Raw genomic sequence first — 27,606 nt, forward strand, 5'->3', positions numbered from 1 at the left:
TGAAATTCTACCACTGAGTCCTTGGTGTTAAGAGGAAAGATGAGCTGCAAATCATCTGCATAGTTAAAGATGGTAACCTTTGCGTCTCTAAGGGAAAACAGAAGAGGGCGCAGGTACAAATTAAAAAGCAGGGGAGATAACGAAGAGCCTTGAGGTACTCCGCAGTTTGTGGATATGGTAGGAGCTGTAAAAGTGCCCAGTCTAACCGATTGAGTTCGGCCAGAGATGAACGAGCGGATCCAGCTCAGTGCCGGGCCCCTGAGGCCTGCCTGCTCGACACGGTCGACCAAGATGGTATAGTCGACCGTGTCGAACGCAGCCGAGAGGTCCAACAGCACCAGAGCCTGGTGGATCCCCTCGTCCGCGTTCCGCCTCAAGGTATTCTGCACTGAAAGAATGACTGCTTCAGTCGAATGGCAAGGGCGGAAGCCAGCCTGGTTAGGTGCAAGGTACTCTGATTTTTCCAGAAATGTGGAAATACTGTCACAAACATGGGACTCCAGAAGTTTGGCACAGTATGGCAGCAAAGAAATAGGCCTGTAGTTAAGTGGGTCTAACGGGTTGGCTCCTATCTTTTTTATGAGGGGAATAAGGAGGGCTTTTTTAAAGTTACTTGGAACTTTCCCTTGTGTGAGTGATCCATTTAACAAGGGAAGTAAGCCCTCGGGGATGTAGGTGCCCACTTCTTTCAGGATGTGAGGGGGGCAGATGTCATCAGGGGAGCCGGATTTGACCTTTGTAAGAAGTCTGGATAGGATGACATTGTCAATAAGGGGAAATGAATCCAGGGTGACAGGATTATGAAAAATGTCTGAAAACAAAAGAGAAGGCTGAGTGGTAGGGATGCTTTGTTTGATGGTGCAAATTTTATCAAAAAAGAAGGAGTTAAGTGAATTGCAGAGTTCCTGAGTGGGGGTTATTGGAAGGGAGGTTCTGTCGCTGGTACTGAGGTTTTCCACTATGTTAAACAATTCTCTGGATTTATTATGGGCTTTGAGAATTTTTTCAGAGAAGTATTCAGTTTTATGTTTCAGTATAAGCTTTTGGTAGTCCCTGCGGGCTTTGCGATAGTTATCCCTGTCTTGTTCTGAATATGCTGTTCGCCACTTTCGCTCCAGTTGACGGACTTCGAGCTTGAGGGTTTTCAAAAGAGGTGAGAACCACCTATGAGCGTCATTGGGGCGAGAGCGGGGAAAGTTGGTGCAGGGAGCATAAACATCGGCTGCCTGAAGTAGCCAACCTGAGAAAGCTTCTTCCATTTCATCAATGTCCTGGTCAAGTGAGGGAGGGGAGGAGATCAAGGATCCAATAAAAGTGGGGATATCAACATTCTTCCACAGTCTAGTTTTTCCTCCTGGCTGGGGTAGGGACCTTCTACTACTTTCAATGGTAATGGTGAAGTTGATCAAATAATGATCCGACCAAATGCAGGGCGTGATGGACTTAATAGCAAGGGGAATGTTTTGAGACCAGATTTGGTCTAAGCTATGCCCTTTGTCATGGGTAGGAAGATGTATGTGTTGAGTGAGGTTCATGTCCAAAAGGGTTTCTTTTAGAATGGCTGCCTGAGGGTCAGACTCAATAGAGTCCAGCCAGAGGTTGAAATTTCCCAATAGTACGATTTTATCGTGGGAGATTGTCAAGGGAGCAAGTTGTTCTGCAAAGGATGTGGTGAATGTGGACATAGTTTGAGGGGGGCGGTATAGAAGGATCAGGAGTAATGATCCTAAGTTAGTATCCAATTTAAAAATCAGATTATCTGATCCTATTAAGTCTAAAGATGGTAAAGAAGAGACTTTATGGGAGCTGCGAATGATCGCAGCGACCCCTCCACCTCTTTTGCCGGCAGGTCTGTCGGCATGCAGAATATAATAGTTCGAAGGATCAGCGGCTAAAATGTCAGGCAGGGATCCTTCATTAAGCCAGGTCTCTGAAAGGAATAGGAAGTCTGGTTGTTCGGCCTGGAGCAGAAGAAAAATATCCAGGTGGTGTTTAACCATGGACCTGGTGTTTAAATATAAGCATTTAAGAGTAGTCACAGAGTTGCGAAGGGTTGCAGAAGGCAAGGAGGGCTTGAACTTTGGAATTTTGCCAAGAATGTATTCGGGCTTCAGAATACCATACGAGGCAGCACGTTTTAATGTTAGTAAGTGTGGTACAATCATCATTTTGATGGTGTCTAACCTACCCCACCATGAAAGAAATAATTGAGACCAAGTTAGGAGGAGAGATTGGATTTTAGTAATTAATAAATTAAAGGTATACTTGATTAGGTTGGCCAGGGAAGCAGAAGACCAAATACCAAGATATTTGATTTTAGTGGGGCACCAGGCAAAATTGGTATTCGAAAACATATACAGGTAACATAGAGGATTTAGAGGTAAAACCTCTGTCTTAGAGATGTTTAACTTATATCCAGAAATACTGGAATGCATCTGAACCTCATCCATAAAAGGAGGCAAGGAAGTAAGGGGATTAAACATATAGACTAATATATCATCAGCATAAGCCGATATTTTTGTTTCAATACAATTTCATGAGAAGCCAGAAATATGAGTATTGATTCATATGCATTCAAGAAAGGATTCAAGACATAAAACAAACAACAAGGGAGAAAGGGGACAACCCTGTTGTGTACCTCTAGATAAGGAAAAGAACTTAGAGAAGTGGTTATTTACAAAAATACTAGCACAAGGGCAGGAGTATAATAGTTTGACATAGGAAATAAATGTAGGTCTAAAGCCAAACCATTGGAGAGTTTTGAACATTAATTGCCAATTAATATGGTCAAAAGCCTTTCCAGCATCCAAAGATAATGCTGCAAGGGGGGATTTTAATTTCTTGCCATAGGAGATGATATTTGCAAACATTCTGGCATTGTCCGATGCTAACCTGCCCTTCACAAATTCAACTTGATCAGTCTTTATTAGCAATGGAATAATATGCTCGCGACGAGATGCCAGAATCTTAGCAAATATTTTACAATCATAATTGATCAATGATATAGGTCTGTAAATTTTACAGAGTGAATGATCCTTATCAGGTTTGGGGATGAGGATTATTAAAGCATCCATAAACTATCCAGAATCTCTAGCATCCTCAACAAAAGAATTAATAAGTTGTAGAAGTTTGGGGACAAAGATAGTGGCAAAGGTAGAGTAAAATTCAATGAAAAGACCATCAGGTCCTAGCACTTTCGATTTTTTGAGAGAGTTAATAGCATTAGTAATCTCCTGGGACGTAACTTTACCCTCCAGTAAACGGAATTCATTCAGTAAGGACGGGGAGAAGGGAGGCTCATGAAAAAAGTATACACATTTTGATTAGAAGGATGTGTGTCATCAGTATAAAGTAATTGATAATAGTCATGAAAAACATCAGCTATATCGTCATCAGAGGTCACCAAGGTTTTAGTAGAGTTATTAAAGATGGGTCCAATATTTTTATGTTCAGATTTGATTTTCAAATAATTGGCTAACATTTTACCCGCCTTTTTCTGGCCTCCATGATACTTAGATTTGACTTTAAGAAGAATATTACATGCTTAAACTGTTGCAAGTTTATTAAGTTCATATATGGCTTTAATCAACTCATGTAGCGTATTGGGGGACTTAAAATAAGTATGTTCCAATAATTTAAGTTGTTGCAATTGATCTGCATATTTTTTCCAATTAGTTTTCTTTTTCCTTGAGACATATGAAGTAGTAAAAGCACGAAAAGAGGCCCTAAATGCATCCCAATGATTGGGAAAGGAAGTGTCTAATAAGTTATTGTGCATGAAATATTCATTAATAAAAGTAGTGGCATCTTTAATGAAAACAGTGTCAGATACCAAAAAGTTATTCAGTTTCCAACGGCTGAATTCTGAGGAGTTTATGGATAGGTCTAAAACAGCATGAACCGGTGCATGGTCAGAAATTAAAATAGACCCAATTTCCGATGAGTGAAAAGATGGAAGTAAGGATTTGCTAACCAAAATATAATCAATCCTGGACCAAGTTTGATGAACATTAGAAACAAAAAAGTATACTCAAGAGAATCAGGTTTACAGGTTTTCCATACATCGTATTATGATCGAGAGGCAATGGCCGACTGTAATGCTTTGTGGGATTTATCAGGGTTAAATTTACACTTAGATTGTCTGTCAGAGAAGGGGTTAATCCATTGATTACAATCACTTGCAATAATAATGTTAGGGCAATCGATGGAGGATAGTAAAACTTTAATGTCAGTCCAAAAAGTAGGATCTGATTTTACTGGGCCATAAATATTCAGCAAAACCAGAGTTTTGTTTTGTATAACAACCTTGGCCATTACCCAACGTCTATCATCATCGTTTTGTGTAGCCAAAATTTGAACAGAAAGCAACTTATGAAATAATATGGCAACACCCCCTTTTTTGCTAGAAGCAGGTGAATAAACAATTTGGCCCACCCATTGTCTTTTTAATTTGAGCGATTCCCCATCAGCACAATGTGTCTCTTGAAGAAAGGATATCTGAGAATTAAGTTTGGATAAGTGAGAGAGTACCTTTTGTCCCTTGACAAGATGTCCCAGGAATGTACGTTCCACGTTACAAACATACACATGAAGGAGGGATGGGAGGGTTATACATAAAAGTTGATACACATCAGGGATATATCTAAAAAGGAAATGACACCTCATATGAGAACTAAAAAGGAAATCCATTGCATAGAAGCGAACATAACTGAAGTGCACATGCACCATATTAGATGAAGAAGGCAAAAAAATAAAAAAACAAGAAAGAGAACAGAGAAAAGAGAAGATAGATCAAGGAAAGTAATTCAGATCTATGTAGAAGTAAAAGCAAAAAATGCATGGGACGCAGCTGCAGCGACAAGAGATGGAACAACAGAGAAAAAGATACAAGTATTAGAGAAAAACACAGCCATAGTAAATAAGATAAGCAGAAAAAAACAACAGGTACATTAAGGGTGACTAAAAGGGCCAGCTGTGGAATTAGCAGAAATACTTTGGAGAAATGACCGCAATTTAAGAGGATCATCAAACAAACGTGTGGAGGCACTATGAGTAATTTTACATAAGCAGGGGTGCAGAATACCATATTTAATATTCAAATGTCTCATCTCGGGACGTAGAGCCAAAAACTCCTTTCTACGAGCATTAGTGGCGTTGGATAAATCTTGGGAAATGAAGATGTTATGACCAGACCATTTAAGATGACGTTTTGCTTTAGCTGCAGAAAGGACACACATTAAGTCAGTAAATTCCGGAAACAACATAATTATTCCTCTAGGCTTGGAAGCATGAGGTTGTAGTCTGCCAAGTCCATGGGCTCGTTGGATATTTAATGTAGGTTCTGGTGGAAGGTCCAAAATTTCTGATAAAAAATTGTTCAGGAAAGAAGCATATCTGGACCCTCCAGATTTTCTGGCAAACCATAAAGGTGTAAATTATTGCGTCTATTTCGGTTTTCAAGGTCCTCTGTATGAAGCTTTAAGCATTGAATTTCCTGCTCCAAAAACGGAATTTTAGTAGAAACAACGTGTAAGTCACTTATACGTTGCTCCATATCTAAGACCTTTGCTTCCACACTAATCTATCTATCCTCTATTTGTTGAAGTTTATCGTTGGTCGTGGACATAAAAGATTTAAGACCTCTAACTTGCTCCAAGATAATGTCAAGAACAGGGTTTTTAGATGATAGAATTGGAGAAGGAGGGTCATTTTTGGCTCTCTTGGGCTTGGTACCTGATGAAGAGGCTCTTGCCGAGTTGGAGGTTTCACTTGCCATCTTGAAATGGTGAGGTGCGCGAGATGTAATTTTCAATAAAGTTTTAAATCTGCCCATAATCCCAATACAGGATGTAGTAAAAAATGTATAGAGTTCTTGTGAAAAATTGTTCAAAAAGGATAACGTCACCCACCTGTCGGCACTCAGAGAAACATTAGGTAAAGGATATACCAAAAGCAATAGGGCAAGTATTAAATCACAAGCCACTAGTACATGAGGCTAATGGGTGTGACCAAGTAAAGAACAAAAATACCATAAGCTCCATAAAAATAGTGAAAATTGAAGACAAATTCTTTCATTTATATGCTGAAGAAAGAATTATCCAGGAAGACAGATTTGGAGCAAAAAGTAGTGACGGCATATAAAAGAAACATCACTTACTGTAAGCACTGATTAAGACATTGTTGGGGTAATAATTTCAGTAAAGAACAAAAATGCCATAAGCTCCAAAAAAATTGTGAAAGTTTGAAAAAAAACGTCTTTCATTTATGGGCTGAAGAAAGAATTATGCAAGAAAACAGATTTGGAGCAAAAAGTATTGATGGCACAGAAAAGAAACATCTCTCTTGACTACATGCGCTGACTGAGGCATTGTTGGGGCAATATATCCAGTACTGTTCAATGTGAAGCAGGTATTTGGAAATAGCGTTCAGCAAGCAAACGCCAGTTACCTTGGATCAGACACGCCGAGCGGCCGCCGTAAGATGGCGCCCGCCGCTCACAAACTCTGAGGAGAAATCACTGTCGTTCGCATTGAGGTCCGCGGCAGCCGTTGGAGGCGGAGATGCGGCTCCTACAATTCCTCGTACCTTCAGAGGAATGCGACCGACATTTCCATACCCGTTGCAGACGATAAACAGGCTGAAATCCACTGCGGAGCTCCGCTGTCACTCGGAGCTCACGGGAAAGGCGCCATCATCATTGCGGCGCAAGTCCTTGCCCCACACATGCTTGAGAAGCTTTACGTCTTCGGATTAAACTATTACAACGGAGTGCGTCCTTTGGTCGTGGTGCAAAATTCATTGCCCCCCTTCTAATAAGGCTGCTTTATTGGCGTACAATCAAGTTTGAACCCTTCTAACGTTGCAGAAATGGGATATATACCCATATCAGGTCATCTTAATTAATTACCCCTCACATTCTATTACAGGAAGTTGTGATAAGGATCACAGCAATTTGCAGTGCGACGCTTGCTCCCAGAAGCAGTCGATCGCGTTATGGCGAGCATTACAGTATAAAAGACAATTCAAGATGACACAGTGCAGATTTTGAAAACTAAATGTCGTGCGGTATATACTAAATATTCCTATAGTTTTAATTGGTAAGGCGCCTCTTCCATATGGCAGGCCTGGGCCCAAACTGGAATGGCATGGTGAGCAAAAAAACAATGGATTTAGGCCCAGATCTCTGTACTGGGGTGAATGTATGACATTGCTCTGCATTCTGTGCATGAATTGTTGTTTTTGCATCTACCTAAAGGTTCAGCGCTTCCAAGCGCTGTAAAAACTGATGAAAATGTAAAGCTACTCAATTGGGTTTTTTCCTATCACCTGAGCGTGGACGAGGCCCTTGCTTGTTAGTGCCCAAACCCCTTGACCCAAGGTCATGTCTAGCCGGCAACCAAGCACGCTTTCCTACCTGCGTGTGCCCTTCAGGACAAGGCCCCAAACCTTCCTCCCACACCTCTCACCTTTCTCTAAACCCTGCATCTGCCCAACACCTCTGATCCGCCCACCGCCGGTGACTTTCCTACTATGAGATCCGGAAAAGTCGATTCCTACTGGGCACCGGCGCAGCAATGTCTGTCACTATCTCGCAGCAGCAATGATTGGTTGGATGAGCCGTGGCCCAACTGCATGGAGTAGGCCCAGGGGCACTCTTCCTGAGCCGCTGGTGTTCCATCTCGTCGTCACTGACCCTTTCACGTCTTTTCAGGGCAGCAATGTCTCTGAAGAGGCAAGTTTCAACCATCGATTTCGATGACCGGTTTCCGCCAGTTGCAGCCAGGTCCACGCCCAGTTTTCTTCCGTATTTTCCTTGCAGGGGGTGAGAGGGGGTTGCATGATTCCTTCTTCTCCACTGCGAGGAGGGGGCTATGCCTAATTAGGCTTGTTGACGCTTATTTATCCCCTTCCCTCGCATTCTCAGCTCAACCCCGGAATGGGGGGGTTCCAGCTTGCCCTGGGGCGAGCAATCCTGGTCGTCCCCCTCAAGTGGGCTATGCATATGAGTGGGGGTGGAGTTTCCCGCCTCCGGCCAGCGTTTGGCTTGGGCCCCTAATGGGTTCGGCTTCGATTTCCCCGGCCCAGGTTACAATAAAATGATGATGAAATATAAAACTCTCTAATGTTGCTTGCATTTAAGGAACTATGTGTACAGCTTCTGTATTTCAAAATAATAAGCATGTGGTGTGTGTTTGGTATTTCCTTTTGCATTTAGGCTGCAATCAAAACTTGTTAAGTGTCATGCATTTATACAAAAAGCATGTATGCACAAAATTAAGACACGAGAACCAAAACCATGCAAATCCTTGCCATGAAAATAAATGATTTGTTTGAGTGTCACCACATCGGTAAAAGCAGCAACTTGTTATACTTCACCATTGCAACACTATAGAAATTAATTGGGACAGTACTAATAAGCAATACCTGTAATAACATATGGGTGAGTTCAATGGGAGAGGAATAAAAAGCATTGGGGACAATAAAACCACAGTGTTAGAAATGGGGGGTCTCTAGTTGGCAGAGGTAGGTACCTATGTCCAAATAGGGACCCTTGCTTCTAGTCAGGGTAAGCGGGATACACTCCTAAAATAACACCTGCTCACCCCCTTGTTAGCTTAGCACGAGCCGACATGCTTATTTCAGAGGCAGTGTGTAAAGCATTAGTGAACACATACAGTATTACAGAGAAAACACTACAAATGGAAACCACACCAGTTTAGAAAAATAATTAAACTTTATCTAAACCAAAACAAGACCAAATGACAAAAATCCACAATACAGAATTTAAATAAAAGGCTTTCAAATGGTAGAAATAGTTCAGTTCAAGGCAAGTTGTAAATGCAATACTTTTCTCACAAAGTGCCTGGGATGCTTCATGAAAAACAAACAAAATGGCTGCAGGGAAGGTGATGCGTTGGTTCCTTAGACGCAGGGAAGGTGATGCATTGGTTCCTTGCTTCAGGGAGGTGATGCGTCGTTTCCCTACCAGATAGGAGATGATGCGTCATTTTCTTACTGAGTGGGGAGTTAACATGTCACCCGACAATGTGACAGTCTTGGTGCCTCGATGCAATGTATTGATCCGGTACGATGCGTGGCTTCGTGCATCCACACTGCAGGCTTGCGTCAGGATCGGTGCGTGATCTCAGACTTCGAAGATTGTTGTACCTGATGCGTTGTGTGGTGATTTCTCGAGTATCTTAACATTCTGAGTTCAGGCATACTAAACCTTACTTTCCTATCTTGTTCCCAGGGTCAGTTATGTTTATAAGATGTTATAAACAAACTACTCCTTCTGGCCGATGGGAACAGATAGCCTTGCAATAGTGGAAAAACGAAATTGGCAGTATTTCACTATTGGGCCAAACCACACACATCAGGGCATGTCATACCTTTAACAAACAATGCACCCTGTCCACAGGGGTTCCTTGGGCGTACCTTTGGGATGACTAATATGAAGAAAAATTAAGGTTTAGAGACTGGCAAGTGTTTGCACTTACAAGTCAACATGGCTGTCCCAGACTGCACACATGCTCTGCAATGACCTGAGTCACATTTTACAAGCTGCTTCTGTGGGTGGCACAACCAGTGCTGTAAGCCCACCAGCAGCATTTGATTTACAGGCCCTGGGCACACATAGTTCCCTGTACTAGGGTCTTATAAGTAAATCAATTAAGCCAATCATGGAATCACTAATCCATGACAATACTTCACAAATGGAGCACTTGCACTTTGGCACTGAACAGCAGTGGCAAAGTGCCCAAAGCATCTAGACCAGCAAAAATGGAGTCCGACACACAGCAAAACACAGGAAGTAGAGGCAAAGAAATGGAAGAGAGACCCACGCCAATGGTGACAGGTCTAACACAGAGAAAGAGCCCAATTAATAGAGCTTTAATCACTGCCATATCGCAGAGCAGATGTTTCGGCCCACACTTTAAGGAACCTTCACCACACTGTGCTACTGGTCAATTAAAGTGCAGATGCATGATTATAAAAAAACAAACATGGTTGTAAGATGCCAATGATCCCAACACAAATTTTATAGGAGCAAAGAAGGTGTCTGCAACAGTTAAAACACCATTAAATTCACTCAATCGACTTTATATTTAAAAAAGGTTTTCCGGGAACAGAGCCAGCACAATCGGAGCAATATTTCCAAACGCGGCCTGCAATCCTGAGGGCGCTAAAAACGCTCCAAAAACAAGGTACAAGAAACCTTGAAACATAAACCAAGTAGCGCAAAAAGACTACTCTCAATACTACACAAATAGTGTAAGTATCAATTCACATTTTAATTGTCCTGATGAATGCCCCATAGACCCGGCTGGGCGAAGATGGGCAGAAACATGTCGACGAATTATAAGTGGTATAATTAGATCTAGTCACACGATCTTCTAGTATATCCAACCTTTGTTTTAATAACAGACTAGTTCCCAATCATATTAAAGTTCTTATAGAGAACTAATCTTTTTTTTATTTTATTATTGTTATTTTGGGCGAGCCACTATCTCTGGACACTGCCGTGTGGAACTGGAGTTCACCTCAGGCTTGAGGTTGGCATATCACTATTTAAGAAACCCACTGACTGTGCCATAACGCGAGTAGCGAGCGGAGAAAAAGATACACCGCTACACACGACTCTGATACCGCGTTTATGAGGGTTTTTTAATTAACCAGTTGTCACGGTTACAAGTGTCCATTCTATTTTTGATTTTGGAATATTTAAAAAAGGAACATATATGAACACAATTAAACAGAGCATCCAGTCATTTTAGGAGATCCAGTGCCACCTTCGATCTTTTGAAGCGCCGCTTCCTTATAATTGGGAGTAGAATCTGTTTGCTAATAAAAGGTACAAAAAAAATATAGTGGAGCAAAGACTGGGATGAGGATTCATCACAACGACTTAGCATGATTTTGGAGGGGTCGAAATGGCATCCTAATCTAAAGTGGGTGGGTAACATTCTATCCTAGGAGCGACCAGTCCATTTCAGATACGGTTCCAAATTGGGGCTACTTCAAAGCGAGGCATATTCCATGACAGAAGTTTTATAAAGCTCAAGGGCCTCTCTAAGCTGATGTGTTTACACTTTAAAAGAGGTTTTTACCCAAGCCATGTCTTGTTTAGTCATGCACTCAGGCTCAATGAATAAACTCACCCAGCTATGGTATGACACTCATAATGTGGTGAAACCAGGGAATGTTTACACCTCTTTCACAAGACAGACAATCTCTAACTATTTTCCTGTAGAGAGAGGCATGCAGGTAGGTCCATATCAATCACCACAGTAGAAAGGGGGCCAATTTGTTTGACCCTCCCACATATTCAGCCCTAAGCTCCTTGTGCAACAAAAAATGCTAAGCACTCTGGTAGGATGCCCAGTAGCCTCCTCAGCACCATGTTTGTTCTCCCTGAAATGGGTTTGAGATAATACAACCTCAAATATCTGAACCATACATTAAGGGCCTCATTAGGATCGCAGACGGACTTGCGTCCGTCCGCGACCCCAGAGGATGAGGGATAGTCCGCATGGGCTGCGGCGTTCCCTCATGTGCGATTAGGGTGTGACCGCCACCCTGGCGGTCACATCCTGGATATTTAACATTGCGGCGGGGGGGCGCTAGAGGGCGCACGAGCTGAATGGCCGCACTTTAGTGAGGCTCCGGCTGCCTGGCATTCCTATACTGCTTTAATCCTTACAAATCTGCGCCCACCCACCTGAAACGCGCCTGGGGGGAAGATATGCTGCTGCTGCCCACCCTGTCCGAGTTTGGGGGCCCTACGACCTGTGGTTGCTGAGTTAGAGCGAGTTGCAGCCGAAGCGGAGGCGGCCTCAGGTTGGGACCTCACTGACGGCGGCGTTGGAATTCACGCGACGCCCCGGATTGCCACGTGGTGTGTAGGCCGTAAGCTGACGAGCGCGCCGGACCTGAGCGCATCGATAATCTTTGACAGTTATCAAGGGACCACTGACAAGCCACGCGGAGCAATCGACCGGGTTGATGCCCTGAGGCGATTTTTGACCTACGGCGGGGCCCGCCTTGTTGGCGACGCACCGGAGTACAACTGCCTCCTGGTGCCGCCCGCACGCCGAGCCTCCCTGTGCTGCTCGGATCCACGGTGCGAGTTCTGCGCCCACAATCACCGCTCTCGTCACTGCTGTACCGGCATGGGGAAACCGGACAACCGGCCGCCCAAGCTACAATTTGAGCCCGCGGCGCAAAAGAAAGCGACCAGGCAGACAGGGGATGTCGCTCAACCGAGAAGCCCGGCGGCGGAGGTGGCCCCCATGGTCCCAGAGATCGCCACGATGCTGCAAGAGATGCGACAGGGCTTTGCCACGGTGGTGGATAAGGTGGACAGGCTATCCGCCAGAATGGACGGCATCGTCCAGAAAATGGACATACATGAAGAGCGCTTGACGGAGGCGGAACGCCGACTCTCCGAAACCGAGGATGCCACAACGTCGCAGGCTACGAGGCTTTCCCGCATGGATAATGTGCTCAGGGTGATAGCCGCCAAAAATGAGGAGTTAGAAGCGAGGAGCAGGCGGAACAACGTACGAATCACGGGCATTCCGGAGTCGACCAACACGGGGCAGATGGAGCTTTACGTCGAAAAACTCCACATGGCCACGGTGGGGGAGGAGGCCCTCTCGAAGCAGTTCATTGTGGAACGGGCCCATCGTTCCCTTGGGCCCCAACCACAGCCCGGTGCCCCGCCGAGGCCCATCATTGCACGCTTGCTCAACTATCGAGACCGGGATGCGGCGTTGAGAGCGGCCAGGGCAAATCAAAACCTTGCCTATGAAGGAGTGTCTTTCTCCATCTACCCTGATTTTACCCCGGTGGTCCAAGAGCAACGACGGAAATTTCTGGCTGTAAAGAGGAAATTGAGAGGTCTGAATATAGACTATGCGCTGCTGTACCCCGGCAAGCTGCGGGTGACCCACCAGGGCACGCAACACTTCTTCTTAAATCCACAACAGGTCGAGGACTACCTCAAAACTTTGCCTAAACGAGACCGGAGGGCTGCAGATGTGGACGGCGGACACAACTCTGGGTCGGAGTGAACGATATTTGTGATGCTACACACTTCGCTGGTTTGTGTCGACTAATGCTTTGAATTGGAACGCTTGCAACTGCCCCCCCGGGAGGCTCGGGTCGGGTGGACCCGCAGGTGCCATTGCATGCCAGGCCCCCACCCCCATGCTCTCTCCCCCGCCTGGACAGAGACGGTAAGAGTGGATGAGAACGGAGGGAAGAGAAATGGGGGTGGAAGACGGTGCACCTCTGAGAACCCCGAACGGGTATACCCCACAGACCTTGCAAATTGCACTTTTGATGTTTTAACGTTGCGGGCTTGCTAGGGAAGGGGGGTGGGCAGCGGGTGCTGGCGAGTTGGGGGTGCTTCAGTGGGAGGGGGGCGGGCAATGCTGGTTCCGATCTACGGGTGCTGCAACTATGACAGACTGGAGTACAGCCATTGCGTTAAGCGAGTTGAGCCTGCAACCTTGGTTGCTTGCTATGTTTACGACTGTTCTTTATCTTGTGCTGATGTCAAGAGGAAGGGAGGGGTTAGTTGTCGGGTGGCCTGCTAAGGTTTGGGGCACGTCCGATGAGCTGTTTACTGGACGAGGCTCGCTACGAATTACTGGGTTGGGCACCTGGGTTTGTTCTGGCTTAACGGTTTGGTTTTGTTTTTTAGCATGTGCACTACTACTTATTCGACCGCCTACCTGCTTTGGGGTGTGGTGGTACATTGGAGATACTATGGAGGGGGGGACTATTGGCCGCAAAGAGTGGTTGGGCCGGCTGACACACGACGTGCATGCTGGTGGAAGCATGGAATGTCTTTTCACATTGATTTTTCGGTTATGTCGTAGGCTTTCTGAATGGGGACACCTGTCTGAATATACTCACATGGAATGTGCGGGGGTTGGGGGATCATCGAAAGAGGAGGCACATTCTGGGCTACTTGGACCGCCATAACATACATGTAGCCTTTTTACAGGAAACACACTTTGCACCTCACAGAAATCATGCCTTTGGTAACAGATGGGCTTCATGCGCTGCGTTCTCGTCATATTCCTCCTATGCTCGGGGGGATGGCACAGTGATACTGGTGAAAAGATCTACTCCCTTTTACATGGCTGGCTCGAAGACAGATGCGCAGGGGAGATATTGTTTGGTATGGGGCAGGTTGGGGCGCATGACAGTAACCCTTGCCTGCTGCTATGGGCCTAACGTGGATGACCCGCAATACTTTGAAACACTGTGGGCTGCAATAGTGGAGACTGGGTCGCAGCACATAATATGGGGGGGGAGATTTTAATGTAGCCATTAACCCGACCCTAGACCGCTCACACCAGGCTCCACATCACTACACGAAAGGGCGGGAGGTCCTGCGCGCCATTGTGGAAGAAAATCACCTTGTGGACGCGTGGCGCACACACTGCGGGCCGAAGGGGGAGGGTACACACTTCACTGCACAGGCAAAATCCTGGGCTCGGCTTGACTATTTTTTTCTAACCGTTCACCTCTATGCCTCACTGACATGTGCGCGGCACCTCCCCAGGACATATTCTGATCATGCCCCGGTTCATGTTGCCCTACGAGGGGCGGAATTAGACCCCCCGGTTACAGCGTGGCGTATGCAGCCTGCAATGCTTTTGGATGAGGAGTTTCGGGAGGAGCTTCGGGAGGAATGTTTGGATTTTTTTAAACGAAATAAGAACTCTGTGAGAGATGTTGAGACCATATGGGATGCCTTTAAAGTTACACTGAGGGGATTCTGTATTGTGAAGGGCTCTGGAGTCCTTAAGGCTATACTAACTCGACTGAAGGCTTTGGAGGCCCGGCTGGAGCGAGCGGAGGAGGCCCTCCGTATACACCCGGACGGTGACACGCTTGCTGAGATAAGAGATTTAATAACTGAATATTCAGATGAAGCTGCGCGCGAGGCGAAGTTTAGGCACAAGTATTGGGTGGCACGAAGATATGGGGAGGGTGAGAGGCCTGGAAAGGCGTTAGCTACGGCAGTCAGGCTTATGAGGACGCCTACCGTCATACTGGAATTGGAAACCGCCGAGGGGCTTCTGCTCAGAGATTCCACGCAGATACCTAATGAATTTGTCAGCCATTATAGCGCATTGTACACCTCCGTTGGGGCAGAGAGGCCGTCCCTTGATGACTACCTAACTGACGTAGCGCTGGGGTGGTTAAGTGACTCTCAGAGGGCCTTTTTGAGTGCCCCGTTTGAGCTGGATGAAGTCCGTGAGGCCATCATGAGTATGCAATCGGGTAAAGCCACCGGGCTTGATGGCATCCCTATTGAATTTTATAAAACATACATAGACTTCATGGCCCCGGTGCTGCGGGAAGTGTATGAGGATGCTCTGGAAGTGGGTCACCTTCCCATGTCCATGAGAACTGCGCTGATTATCTCCCTGCTTAAGCCCGGGAAACCTGCTTCGCACTGCGACTCTTATAGACCCCTCTCGTTGCTGACGTGTGATGTAAAGATCCTTGCCAAACTCATCGCCACGCGCATTAGTCTACTATTGCCCAACCTTATCCTTCCGGACCAAGCTGGCTTCGTCCCGGGCAGGGCGACGTCCCACAACCTTCGCACCTTCTTCTCAGTGTATGACTCGGTCCATGAGGATTTGCCCATGGCAGCCATATTTCTAGACGTCACTAAAGCGTTTGACTCGCTGGAGTGGGATTATGTCTTTGGAGTGCTGGGACGCATGGGTTTTCCAGCAATTTTCATTTCATGGATAAAGCTGTTGTATACGCACCCAACGGCCAGGGTCCTTATTAATGGGCAGCTCTCCCCGGAATTCGCTGTCTCTAGGGGGACTAGGCAGGGGTGCCCCCTGTCTCCCCTCCTTTTTGCCATAGCCACGGAACCTCTGGCTGCTAAGCTGCGACAACACTACAAGGACAGCGCATTGCGATGCTTCCAGAGACAGATCCTCATATCCATGTACGCGGATGACATCACGCTCTATGTTAGACACCCAGGTGATAATTTACACCCATTGCTTAGGGAATTCATTAGGTTTGGGGCCCTCGCGGGAGTACAGATCAACTGGTCTAAATCTTGTATCTTCCCCCTCACAGCCTCCACACTTGCATTCCCACTGGACTATCCACTTACTTGGTGTGAAGGAGACTTTAAGTACCTAGGTATTCACATTGAGAGGGATAGGGAGGCGCTCATGAGGGCTAACTATGGTACGGCAATGAGCAAGATCAGTGACCAGGTCTCCCGGTGGGTAACACTTCCCCTTCCAATGGCAGGGAGGGCCTCCCTTGTTAAAATGATTGTGCTCCCGAAATTGCTTTATCTGTTTCTCAATATACCCTTTTACCCTGGTGCGTATTTCTTTAAGCGGCTACAATCAGAATTGCTTCAATTGGTGTGGGGTGGGAAGACATCCAGGCTCCGATGGGAGGTGCTAACCAGGCCTTATGCTCAGGGCGGGTTCGGAGTGCCTGATTTTGAACTGTATTTCCGGGCGGCCCAGGCACATTTCGCCTATTTCTGGGTGAGACAGCCTAGGTACATGCCACAGCTGGCAGCAGAACATTGGCTAGCGCACCCCACGCCTATAGAGGGAGCACTGTACACCATAGTGGAAGGTAGGGATAAGACCCCAAACACGCTGTCTAGCACGGTTACAGCTTGGTTGCGCATTAGTGAGATGCTGGGCCTGCAGTTGCTTTACGCCCCCCTTCTTCCCCTGACATATCACCCACAACTGCCGCTACTGCAAGAAACTGGCTTTCAGAGACTGCTGATGAAAATTCATGTGCGCACGTGGGGGGATTTGTATAGCAATGGCACATTCCGCACCAAAGATCACCTATATGAGGGCATACAGCCTACCCCTCTAGAGATCTTTTACTACATGCGCTTGCGACATGGCCTGCGGGCCCTTACGCCAGATTTCCCTCACGAGCCCCCTGTCCTACTCCCCTTACAGTATATACTGCAATTTGAGAACCCCTGCAAACTTGTGTCTACACTTTACAGGTCGGTCCGTGCCAACGTTGAGTACCCTGAGCTCCCTGCAAGGGCGAAATGGGATAGGGAACTGCCTGTTCCCCTCACTGATAAACAATGGACGTTCTGCTTGCAGCAGACGGACCGCATCTCCTCCAGCAGCAGGTACAGGATCATTCACTACAAATTTGTGCATAGATTATATTACACACCGGCACGCCTACACAAATTCGGGCTGCGGGATGATGACATATGCGACAGATGTGGGGCTCCTGGGGCTGATTTTCTTCATCTTGCTTGGGGCTGTAACCAGGTACTCCGGTACTGGGACCAGGTGTTTCAGGCCCTTTCCACAATGATAAACACAACGGTGGCGCCCTCCCCTGTAATGGCTCTGTTAGGGTATGTCGAACCTCTACAGGCGGCCCACCGCAAGTATGTGGCGATGGCTCTGTTGTTGGCCAAGCGTAGGGTGGCCTGTCGATGGGGAAGGGGAAGGGCGCCCAAATTTAAGGAGTGGATGGGTGACCTGGTGTATTGCCAGGAACAACTTCACACATATGCGGAACTGCTGCCACCCTCCTCCAGGCCCACGGATATCTGGGCCCCGCTGCAATGCTATTTGATAACAGAGTCTTCACATGTTGATGATGTATGAGCTGGAATTGTTGTGTTGGGGTGCTAGTGGGCCGACCCTGTGAGGAAGTGAGGGATGGTCCGGAGTCTAAATGGACCTCATAAACAGATATAGCACTTTAGTCCTTCTGTGTTGTCAATCCGTCCCCCCCACTGCCCCCCAGATGTCTCCATCCTACTGTGAACTGTGACTGTCCACCGGCCACACGGCTGCCACACGGTTCCACCCCTACTGTGAATAATGTGTTGCACATGCTTAGGGTTTGTTCTGTTTTATTAGTTTATCAACAAAATGACAAAAGTGAGACGAATTGATGTGCTTTCCTTGTGTATGTACTGTTAATGCATTAATGCGCTGTTCTGCAGCACTGCATGTGGGGACTGTTGATTGCCTATTTTTCTCATTGATTGACGATTTGCACTATAGCAGCCGGCCTCCGGGTTGTGGCAGTATGCTGTGTACACTTAACGGTACTTAATAAACGTCTTGCACCAAAAAAAAAAAAAAAAAAAAAAAAACATTGCGGCGGGTGCTGCTTCAAGCAACACCCGCCGCAATGTTAAAAGTGCATGTTTAACATTTACATACACAAAGCGGCAGGCACCGCGCGGTGCCTGCCGCTTTGTGCAAGTAAATGCTGGGGGGTACCATAGGTACCCCCCATGTGCAACCCCCACCCGCCAACACCCTGGGGGCCCTCAACGGGCCCCCAAAATCAAAAGTACACATGCTTTTCCACGGCTTAAAAACCGCCGCGGAAAAACATGTTTACAAATGCTTCCTAATTTGGCTGGCGGTGTCTGATAGACTGATCTGCCAGCCAAATGAGAGCTTTTCCGCCGCGGTTGTAATCTGACCGCGGCGGAAAAGCAGCGGACAGTAACCAAGACCCACCAGCCATCGTAATGCGGCGGTGGGTCTTTGGTGAGTCCGCAGAGGATTTTCTGCCTTCTCCGGGCAGGAGGTGGCTTCCCCGGGCCCGGAGGAGGCGGAAAATCCTCCATCATAATGAGGCCCTAATATAGGAAGACATTTTCTCCTATAAATCTCCAACGGAGGGACCACAGGTTTTTTGCCAATACAATTGGCAAATATTTCCAACTGAGCTGGTACATTTCTGGCAAACGTTGGCAATACAAGGGCCTTAGTTGCCCTTCCCATTAAAAACAACAGCCAAATATGGGATATCCTGCGTAAAGGCAACTGGGTGGACTTGAAGCGAGATGCCTTGCAGCTTGGTTTGCCTTGTATTACATACTATTATGAAGGTTTTGGTACAAATAGTGGCTAATCTAAGGGAGCCCATAAAAAACAAAATCCTAGACTAGGATATTGAGGCTTTTGGGGGTTGTGAATAAAAAACTCAGCATCATATGCATATCATAAAACAGGGGCCTTTCTTTTGCTAATGCAGAGACCTTAGCAATATTAGCCTAATGAAGGCTGTTTTTGTACAGTATAAACAGCAATAGAGATAGGATGCACCCCTGAATTACCCCTCTCCCTATCTTGAAACTGTCTGTCTGCTCTCCTGCAAAACCAATCCTAACTGTTACAGAGAGATCATAATGCAGTGCTCTCAGAAACTGAACTAAGTCTTTCGCAACTGAAACTCCCAAAGTTTAGACCTCACCACACTGTCAAAGGTGCAGGAGAGGTCCATAAAAGCCAGGTAGATGGAGCCCTGCTGAGAAATTGAGTATTTCCTAATCAGCAGGTGTAAGCTGAGGCATTGCTCTAACGTACCAAGGGTCTCAAGGAACCCATATTGTGCCTCCAACATGAATGTTGGCCACCCTAAAAGGTGATCCAGCAATTGGGTGTTACCTTTTTTAAATATTGGAACAATAACCACTGTGCACCATAAGTGTGGAAGGCCTGTCTTGCAGATTGCATTGAAACAATTACACAGAAGGGGCGGCCCATAGATCTGGTGCAGAATTATAAGATTTATAGAAGGCCATATGAGCACAGTCCGGCTCTTTAATGGCTGCCCTTGATTTTCTTGCAGACAAAAGGCCTCCTTTACGAAAAGTGGTGCATCGCTGGGCAAAAACAGAGATGCACCTTTTTCAAAGTACCATCCCCTTGAGACCATGGATGCGCCTGTTTACACTATGAAGCTACATGGTGCATGGATTTAAGATATACATGAGGAATCCTGATGTATTTCATGGAGCAATAATGACGTATTTCTGGAATATGTCAGATAACAGACTCAACTCCTGCTATGTGGGCAAGTCTCATGTGAAAAGCTCTGTGTCCCTCCATACACCTGCTTGAAGCATGCATAAGGATTGTCACCAGTCATGGTTTCTAGTGAAAGTGCTGTGGGGCGGTGGGGCGTTGTGGGGCGGTGTGGGGTTGGGGCAGGGTGGGGGGTAGTAAACTCTGGCATATGGCTGATCGGTGTTAAGTACATAAATAAATAAATAAAATTAATAACATTGCGCGCGCTGCAAATCAAATGGCGTTGCAGCGGCCGCAATGTAATTTGTTTTATTTATTTATTTATGTACTTACCTCCAGTTAGCTGTATGCCAAAGTTTACTACACCCCACACTGCCCCTCTCCCACTCCCCCCACCGCCCCCAGGCACTCCCACTAGGAGCAGCGACTGATTGTGACAAAGTCAAGTCATAGGAGTAGCGCAGTAAAATCTCATAGATTTCACTGCACCACTACTACGAGGTATTTTTACGGGGAATGCCCACCCTGCATACATTATACCTGATGGAGGTATAATGTAGCACAGGCCTTTACAAAGTGACGCATCTGCGTAGATGCGTCAGTTTGTAAATAGGGCGCAGTGTGGCTCATTAGTTACTCCCAGCAGCGTCACTGTAAAGTGATTCAACAGCACCGAAAGGCCTTCATAAATAAGGTCCATAGTCCAAAACTGAGGTGTACTCCCCGCCCCCTCTGGGAGGTAGGTTTAGTTCTGTAGAGAGGTTCATGAAATTCAGTAACATTCAAACGATTAAACACTTTAATGATACGGTAGAGAGCCTGGTCCCCCTTATCCCTCAGGCACCTATTGACTCATATTTTTCACCTGGTCAGAACAAGTTTGACATTAAATCATTGTCGTCTAGAATAATTTGAAACTCTTTATGCAGAGCTGTGCATCAAGCCAAGGATAAAGTCAGAAAACTTACAAGGATTGGCAAAGTGGTCTGTGAAAAATACCCGTTATAGAGATTCTTTAAAAGGACACTCAAACCACTAGGCCACGTGGACAAAAACGTTTGAACTAAATAACAATCAGAGGGAATTGGGGTAACACGACACTCAAGGGTAACTTTAAACCAAGTTTAAGGGCCCGCCCTGGCCCTGCCAGAAGGGGAAGGAACAGCAGAAATTATATGAGTTGTACCCATCTATAAGAATGTCCTCGGTGGACTAGGACTTCTGGAAGAAAATTATATCAAAATTACGTATAAAATCCTCAATCCTTCCAACCAATATTGTTGGCTTTGCCAGCAATATTCCAGGAGAGAATATTAACTTCAACAGCTGAGACCACTGAGGAAGCCAAGGTGGCCTTAGTATTTCCTTCCAATTGAGATTAGTTACATGATAGACGTCCAAGGAGGTATGAGGTAAACAGGAGGGGTCAACGATATAACCTGGGCCACAGCTAGTCTCCTGGGTAGGAGTAAAACTGTTGCCATTACTAGGGCTCATTCAATCATTTTCAGAAAGGTCTCCCAAGGAGAGGAAGCAGTTATGAACTGGTATAGTGAAGCGAGGTAGAAAAGGGGCAGTTGCACAGGGTGGGGTGTTTGTCCACATTTCTGTAGACGATCTAAGGGGTAGGATCTTCATGTTACCGATTTTGAGGTGGCCTTGCGGAGTGGCTCAAATCAGGTCTCCTCTAGCCACCTGAGGGTTCCTAAAATTAACAACGACATGATCGCTCTGAAATTCCTTGTGCACGTTGCCAGTCCATCTTACCACCTGGCCATAAGGATCTCAGAGAAAGGGAAGCCCTGGGAGCCGGAATTACCTTTGATCCAGTGTGCAGTTTTTTAAATGAGTTCCTGGGTAGTTTCATCCATTTCAGGGAGGAACAGCGTACATTCGCCATAATCATCACATAGGGGCATGCGGCTAGAAGGAGGATGCATCTAGAGGCACAACCAAAGCTTACCTCAAAAGATTTGGCAGAGTGAGTTTGATCCCCCCACTGTCATTTCACATGATACGGTTTCCCTCACTCATGGGGTTAAAGGGAAAACTGGAACATATTTTTGGAGCGTAGACCCTCTTTTTCGTTTCGTTTGAAGCTGCAGGACTCTATTGAGAAGGTGAATAGAAGGGGGGGAATACATTTATCAGGCTGGGTTCTGTCCACACACTCCTGGCCAGCTGGAGTTACACAAGTTGCACAATCTGATTGCAATGAGGCTAAGGAAAGCTGTCTTCTCAATGAGGATCTCTTTATCTAATGCGCCCTCAGATCATTTTCGATATACCCATCAAGAGTGGCTTATTTCTTACCAGCAGCACCTTCTGGGTTAGCTATCTGTGATAATTTGGAGAACCCAGCAATAAGCAACAATAAGGAAAGTCAAATTATTAAACAAATAATAATTCACTTGAGCAATTGGTAAAAAGACCCAGGGAGATGTTAAACAAGAATCACAGTAAGGCAGTACATTAGCTCTATGTTTCAAGGCCAGCCTCAGAGCACAAGGCTGACCCACCCTTGAACCCAAGAAAGTGCACAATGCATGCTATGTCCACTTCACAGGGATCAAGATTACCAAGAGGGGAGAAGTGGCCCCGTCGAGAAACTTAGCAGACTATCCGGGCCAGCATCAAAATATAATGGTTACAAATAAGGATAGTCTCAAAGTCCTTAAAAAGTGCTTGACAATTCCTCCTCTCCTCCTCAAAGAGCAAAACTCAAAGACAGCAGGAAAGCTAGGAAAAGTACAGGCCAACAATACAAGGAAGTCCTGAAAATTTTGGAGAACCTTATCGCTAATAACAATAATAATCGAGCCAGAACACCATAAGGGGTGGCTCTGCCCCATCGCTAACTGGTGCTGATGGGCTCAGGTCGACCCACCTTGGTCCTGGGTTTTGCCCGATTCGGCCTGTGCACGTCCCGCAGTGCAGGAAGAATGTGTGTGTTATATGCACCTTTCAGAATAGCAGGTTGCAGCAACTACGGGGCCCTCATCATCGGCCCTAAGAAAGCTGGGACTCATAGTCCCTGATGAACCAGGAATGCCACCACTGGTGATGGCTCCTAGTACCAACATTCAATAGCAATCATTATATCATTATGCAGTAAAACCTTCGAGCAGTAGCATCCCCCCCCCCCCCCCTTTACAGGTTTATTGATTGATTGATTGTTAACCATTAATCTTGTCAATAAAGAACTGAAGTGAGTAACATGACCCAGAGTCTTTTTTCTACTTTTGCTTTCTCTGCTGATACTACATATCCCATCCAACAAGGTCCTCACAATGGAGAGCATATAAGTAAAAAGGTCCAACTCCAGTAGTGCTTGGAAAAGTAGAAAGTGTCTACTGCGGTCAAGGATTTAATCCCCTGGGAGATTCAGGATAATATTTAGGAATCATTTAAAGGGGGCTGTTGCAACTCCTGCAGCCCCACCAGAAAACTCTAAAAACTAATATTTGTGGTGCCACTGGGGCACCACAGAGGGAGGATATGCAAATTCAAGAGCCTGGACAAGGGCTCCTGCAGTACTCCATTGCAACAGGCATCAATTTTATATGAGGGGCTTTCAAAAAATGCTTTTCATTTCCGTTTTTATTAAAGAAGGCTTTTCGCCACACTCTAATTTTCTTCGAGAGGCTGGGTGCTGCTGGCTCTTGGAAGGGCACCCAGCATGCTTTCATTACTAGATCACAAGAGGAGCACACTCCCGGAAAACCCTGCTGGCTCTCGCAGCAGCACAACTGTTGTGCAATGTGGAGCTGGCATCCTTCTGCTGCCTTTTTCCTGTGTCCAGGTGGGTGGGGAGGTGTCGGCAGCATCCACCCCGCTCTCTCACAGACACAAGCTTGGTGAGCGACGAATAAACAGCGTCTTAGAATGAAGGATGGCAGGGCTCCCATGGGCTCCTTCTGTCATGCAAAGCTGGATCACCCCACAATAGTATTTCTGTCCAGTGGCTCCAGGGAATGGGGTACCTAGTATCTATGCCGTGGCTGCCTCTAGGGAGAGGGCCGGATGTATGTCACCTTTGCATTAATATGTAAAAATAATGATTTTACAACAGTCTCTGGGGGCTTGGCCCTCTTCAGGGAATCTTGAAGAATTGAAGTGAAGCTCTATGTTTATTGTTCTCTGTTCAGTCCCCCCAGGGTGACCAAGCTGTTCAGATGGTTGATTTTCATGATTGTGGGCTTATTTCTTTTCCTGGAGACCAGCCATAGCCTGAGAAGTATATTCTTCAGGCTTTCTGGCTTCTAACTGGTTTTGCGGGTCCCATGCTAGATCTTTTCTCTCCCTTGGCTCCTAATGCTCTCTTTTGCATGGGGAGCATCTTTCACAGCCCCTCTACAGTCAGCAAGACAAACATCCTCCCTGTTGGACATCCAGGTCTCACAGCCTTCTGGCTCCTTGAAGGGCACCTGTGTGTCAGCAGAGTCAAGGGAGAGTCCCAAGGAAACTATTGAGCAGGTCCATTCCTCCAACTGTTTCTCAGGGGTTAATAGGGCCAGCGCCACTCATCCTGGGGAGACCCATACAATACTGGAGGCCAGCTACAGTCCTTCAGTCCAACTTTGCAAGGGCATCAGGTGGCGACTTCTAGGTGGACGTTCTTTCACAGTCTTTGCTCCCAGGTCTAGCTTGTGCTAAAAAGTCCCTTCCCTTGTGCTGTGGTTATTAAGTGGGGAAAGTTCTGGAATCCAGGTACCTCTGACAAATCTTATGGTGCCACACAATCACAATCTTTCACAACCCTTCTGCACAGCACTCTGGGACATTTCTACATTGAGACTACAAATAACCTATGAAAAGACCTTTTATGTGATCCGCAGCTCCACCCGAAACTGACACAGTTGCCTGACATCTTTACACCAAATTGCCAAAGCCGAGCCCCTCCTGTGTTCGGTTCCAGAAGCCTTGTATTTGTCCTGTGTTTCTACCGGCTTGGGCTTTCCCAGTGCAAGCTCAATGCGATAAGTTAATAACAGATTCAGATTTCCTCCCCACCATTTTCTTAGAAAAGTGTCAAATACTGTTAATAGCTTTATTCTTCTTGTGAGCAGCAGAGTAATACAAATGGGTGGGCATAACTAGCATAATTCCATGTATCGTAGTCATATGGAATTACCTATGAATTCCGTGAGATTACTCAGAGTAACATGATACAAGTAATTCTCTATTTAGAGCAATTTATTAGGACAAAAATACCTTTTACATCCATAATACACATGAAAATGCAATTTGCGCTGAGTCAAAATGCTAAATACAACAGAACACCAGTATTATTTTTTCCTCTAATTGCTCGTAATAATGCAAGCAGGAGTACTGCCATTATTATCAGTAATTTTGCATCAAAGATTAAAGCAAATTTATCGAAATTGTTCCAATTACTCTGGTGTAAATGAAATTCTGCCCAGGCCTAGAAAGTAACTTGGCCCAATGGTGGTGGGGGGACAAAGGCCTGAAACATGATTATGGTTGAGCCAGAGCAATATGAACATTCTTAAAGCGCAATAAGGAATGTGGATTTGATGAGCAGGACTGTGAGTCTAGACTCTGGATACATGATCATTCTAAAATGAATAGCTTATTGGACCCTATAGGCCTCAATGGGGCAAAATTGTACTTGTGTCAGATATCACCTATAATGTTGAATTCAGTGAAGCACCGCAGACTGTCTCTAAGCACTACACTCCTACACTATAAATGCCCCCTCACATTATACGGCTTATCCCAGGTCAGTACCAATCCTTAAAGATCGCTTCTGCAACTGGACGCCTTTGTGCAGCTACCAGGCTGTGCATGATGGCAGTTTCACACGTGCAGCCTGCACAAGTGTGCACATGCGTGTGGTCTTGTGTCCACATGCAACCAGCCACAGCCTTTTACTCTAAAGGCACAGCAACAGACTTATCTTAAACAACAGATACTGGTGGTTAGCACTTGTTTAATTAAACTTAAGCTGTCAGCAGGTTCTGTTTATAAAAAAGAAGAATACGCTCATAGGGGAATATTTATGAGGATGTGGAGCAGTACATCAAGTGACCTTGTTGCGCTGCGTCACAGGGAAAGGCAAGGATGCACCACATTTAAAAGAATATGGTCATTCTGTCATTGTCCCTTCACCAACACAGGCACCCTAGTACTATGGAGCAAGGGTGCCTGTGTTGCATGCATGTTTTTGTACAGAATCGGCCACCATCCAGCACAAAAAGTATCCTGTTAGACATATTCCTCCATACATATGAAGAGGAAGAAACGAGGAGAAATAAAGCTATTCCTCCTCATTATGCCTCCCCTGGGAAGGCATATCTGTTTGACACATTCCCAGGTTTACCAGTTCTGGCAAATATGGGAATGTGTCAAAACCCATGAGAGTTGAATGGGAAGACCTCTGCAAACCCATGTAAAGCCTTTCAGGGCAGAGTAACGTAACACAATTTGCACTGTGTTGCATTATTCCAGATTTAGGAAGCCACTAAGGACCATGCAAGATGGCCTTGCATGGCTTCATAAATCTGATTTTTGAGTTGTGTGGTTCAAGCACGATGCAACCCCGGCTCATAAATATGCCCCTTAGTTCATTTTCCAGGTGGTGAGACTAGCTACAAGTAAAAGTCCAAAAACTGCGTCGTCAGTAAGGGAAAAGTCCAGGGGTATTAAATGGGTGGAATCCTTTCTCTACAAGTACATTATTTGCTACCCAAACTCCTCATATGTTTATGTGGTAGACATGTTAATTTGGCAGGGAACAGAAATCTTAACCCTCATCCTGATCAACCCAGTAACTCAGGGCAAATAGGATTTGCATCTGAATAGGGAGACAGCTTGGACAAAGTAATTACATAGACCTGATGGTTTTCCCTGCACACAATTTGCCAGGTACAACCTGGGAGTTTTGCACTCTGACTAGAGGAAAACATGCCCTATTGCTGAATTATCCACCATTTTGAACTGTGGACCATATAATGATGTACGTACAGCAAACTTGACAGAAAACAGATTCTTTGTGCAATATTATGGCATTCTTTACTTGAAGACTCCTAATTAGCCCCGTAATATAATGGGGATTAGCATATGTAATGAGAGAGCACCTCTTCAACGTCTCTTACCTGTCTCAGTCAATTACTAATGAGAATAAAACAAAGTTCCTCATAAAGGATACAGAAATTCATTGGCAGTAGAAGAAATACTTAAAACAAGGAATAAGCTGTGGTACCTGTGGTTTTTAAACCTTTATTATGGGAATCCATACTTTCATGATAGTTAAATAACCCTCAGGTCCCACTTTTACTGAATTGGGAAGATCTTCTTGACCATGTAATGATTAATAAAGGAGCAACGGAACATCCATATGACTACATTGCATTTATCCACGAGAATATTCCCCAAATCGCTAAATCATAAAGTCGGTACCACTCTAGTTGAGGCATTACTATACTACAGTGATGGAGCGAGATGTTGAATGAAATTTCGTTCAAACTCGCAAAGTTAAACTTCCATAATAAGTATAACAGTACTAATAGCTTGTGTTGAGATAATTAACCAACTTAGTTTAAAATTGCAGATACTACATGTGGGACTAACGTGCTTCTATGTTGCACTTGCAAGTGTGTGGAAAAATAATAAACTAACCTTGTCAATTGTCTTTGTCAGTATTAAATGCGGCTGTTTAATTAATGGCATGTGCTATATTATTTGGGTGCAATATGTTCTGTCGTGTCTTTTCTGTGACAAAAGCTCGTGGAGGATCCTT

Source organism: Lissotriton vulgaris, chromosome 4_1 (genome assembly GCF_964263255.1).
Source record: "Lissotriton vulgaris chromosome 4_1, aLisVul1.2, whole genome shotgun sequence".
In the NCBI taxonomy this organism is placed as follows: Eukaryota; Metazoa; Chordata; class Amphibia; order Caudata; family Salamandridae; genus Lissotriton; species Lissotriton vulgaris.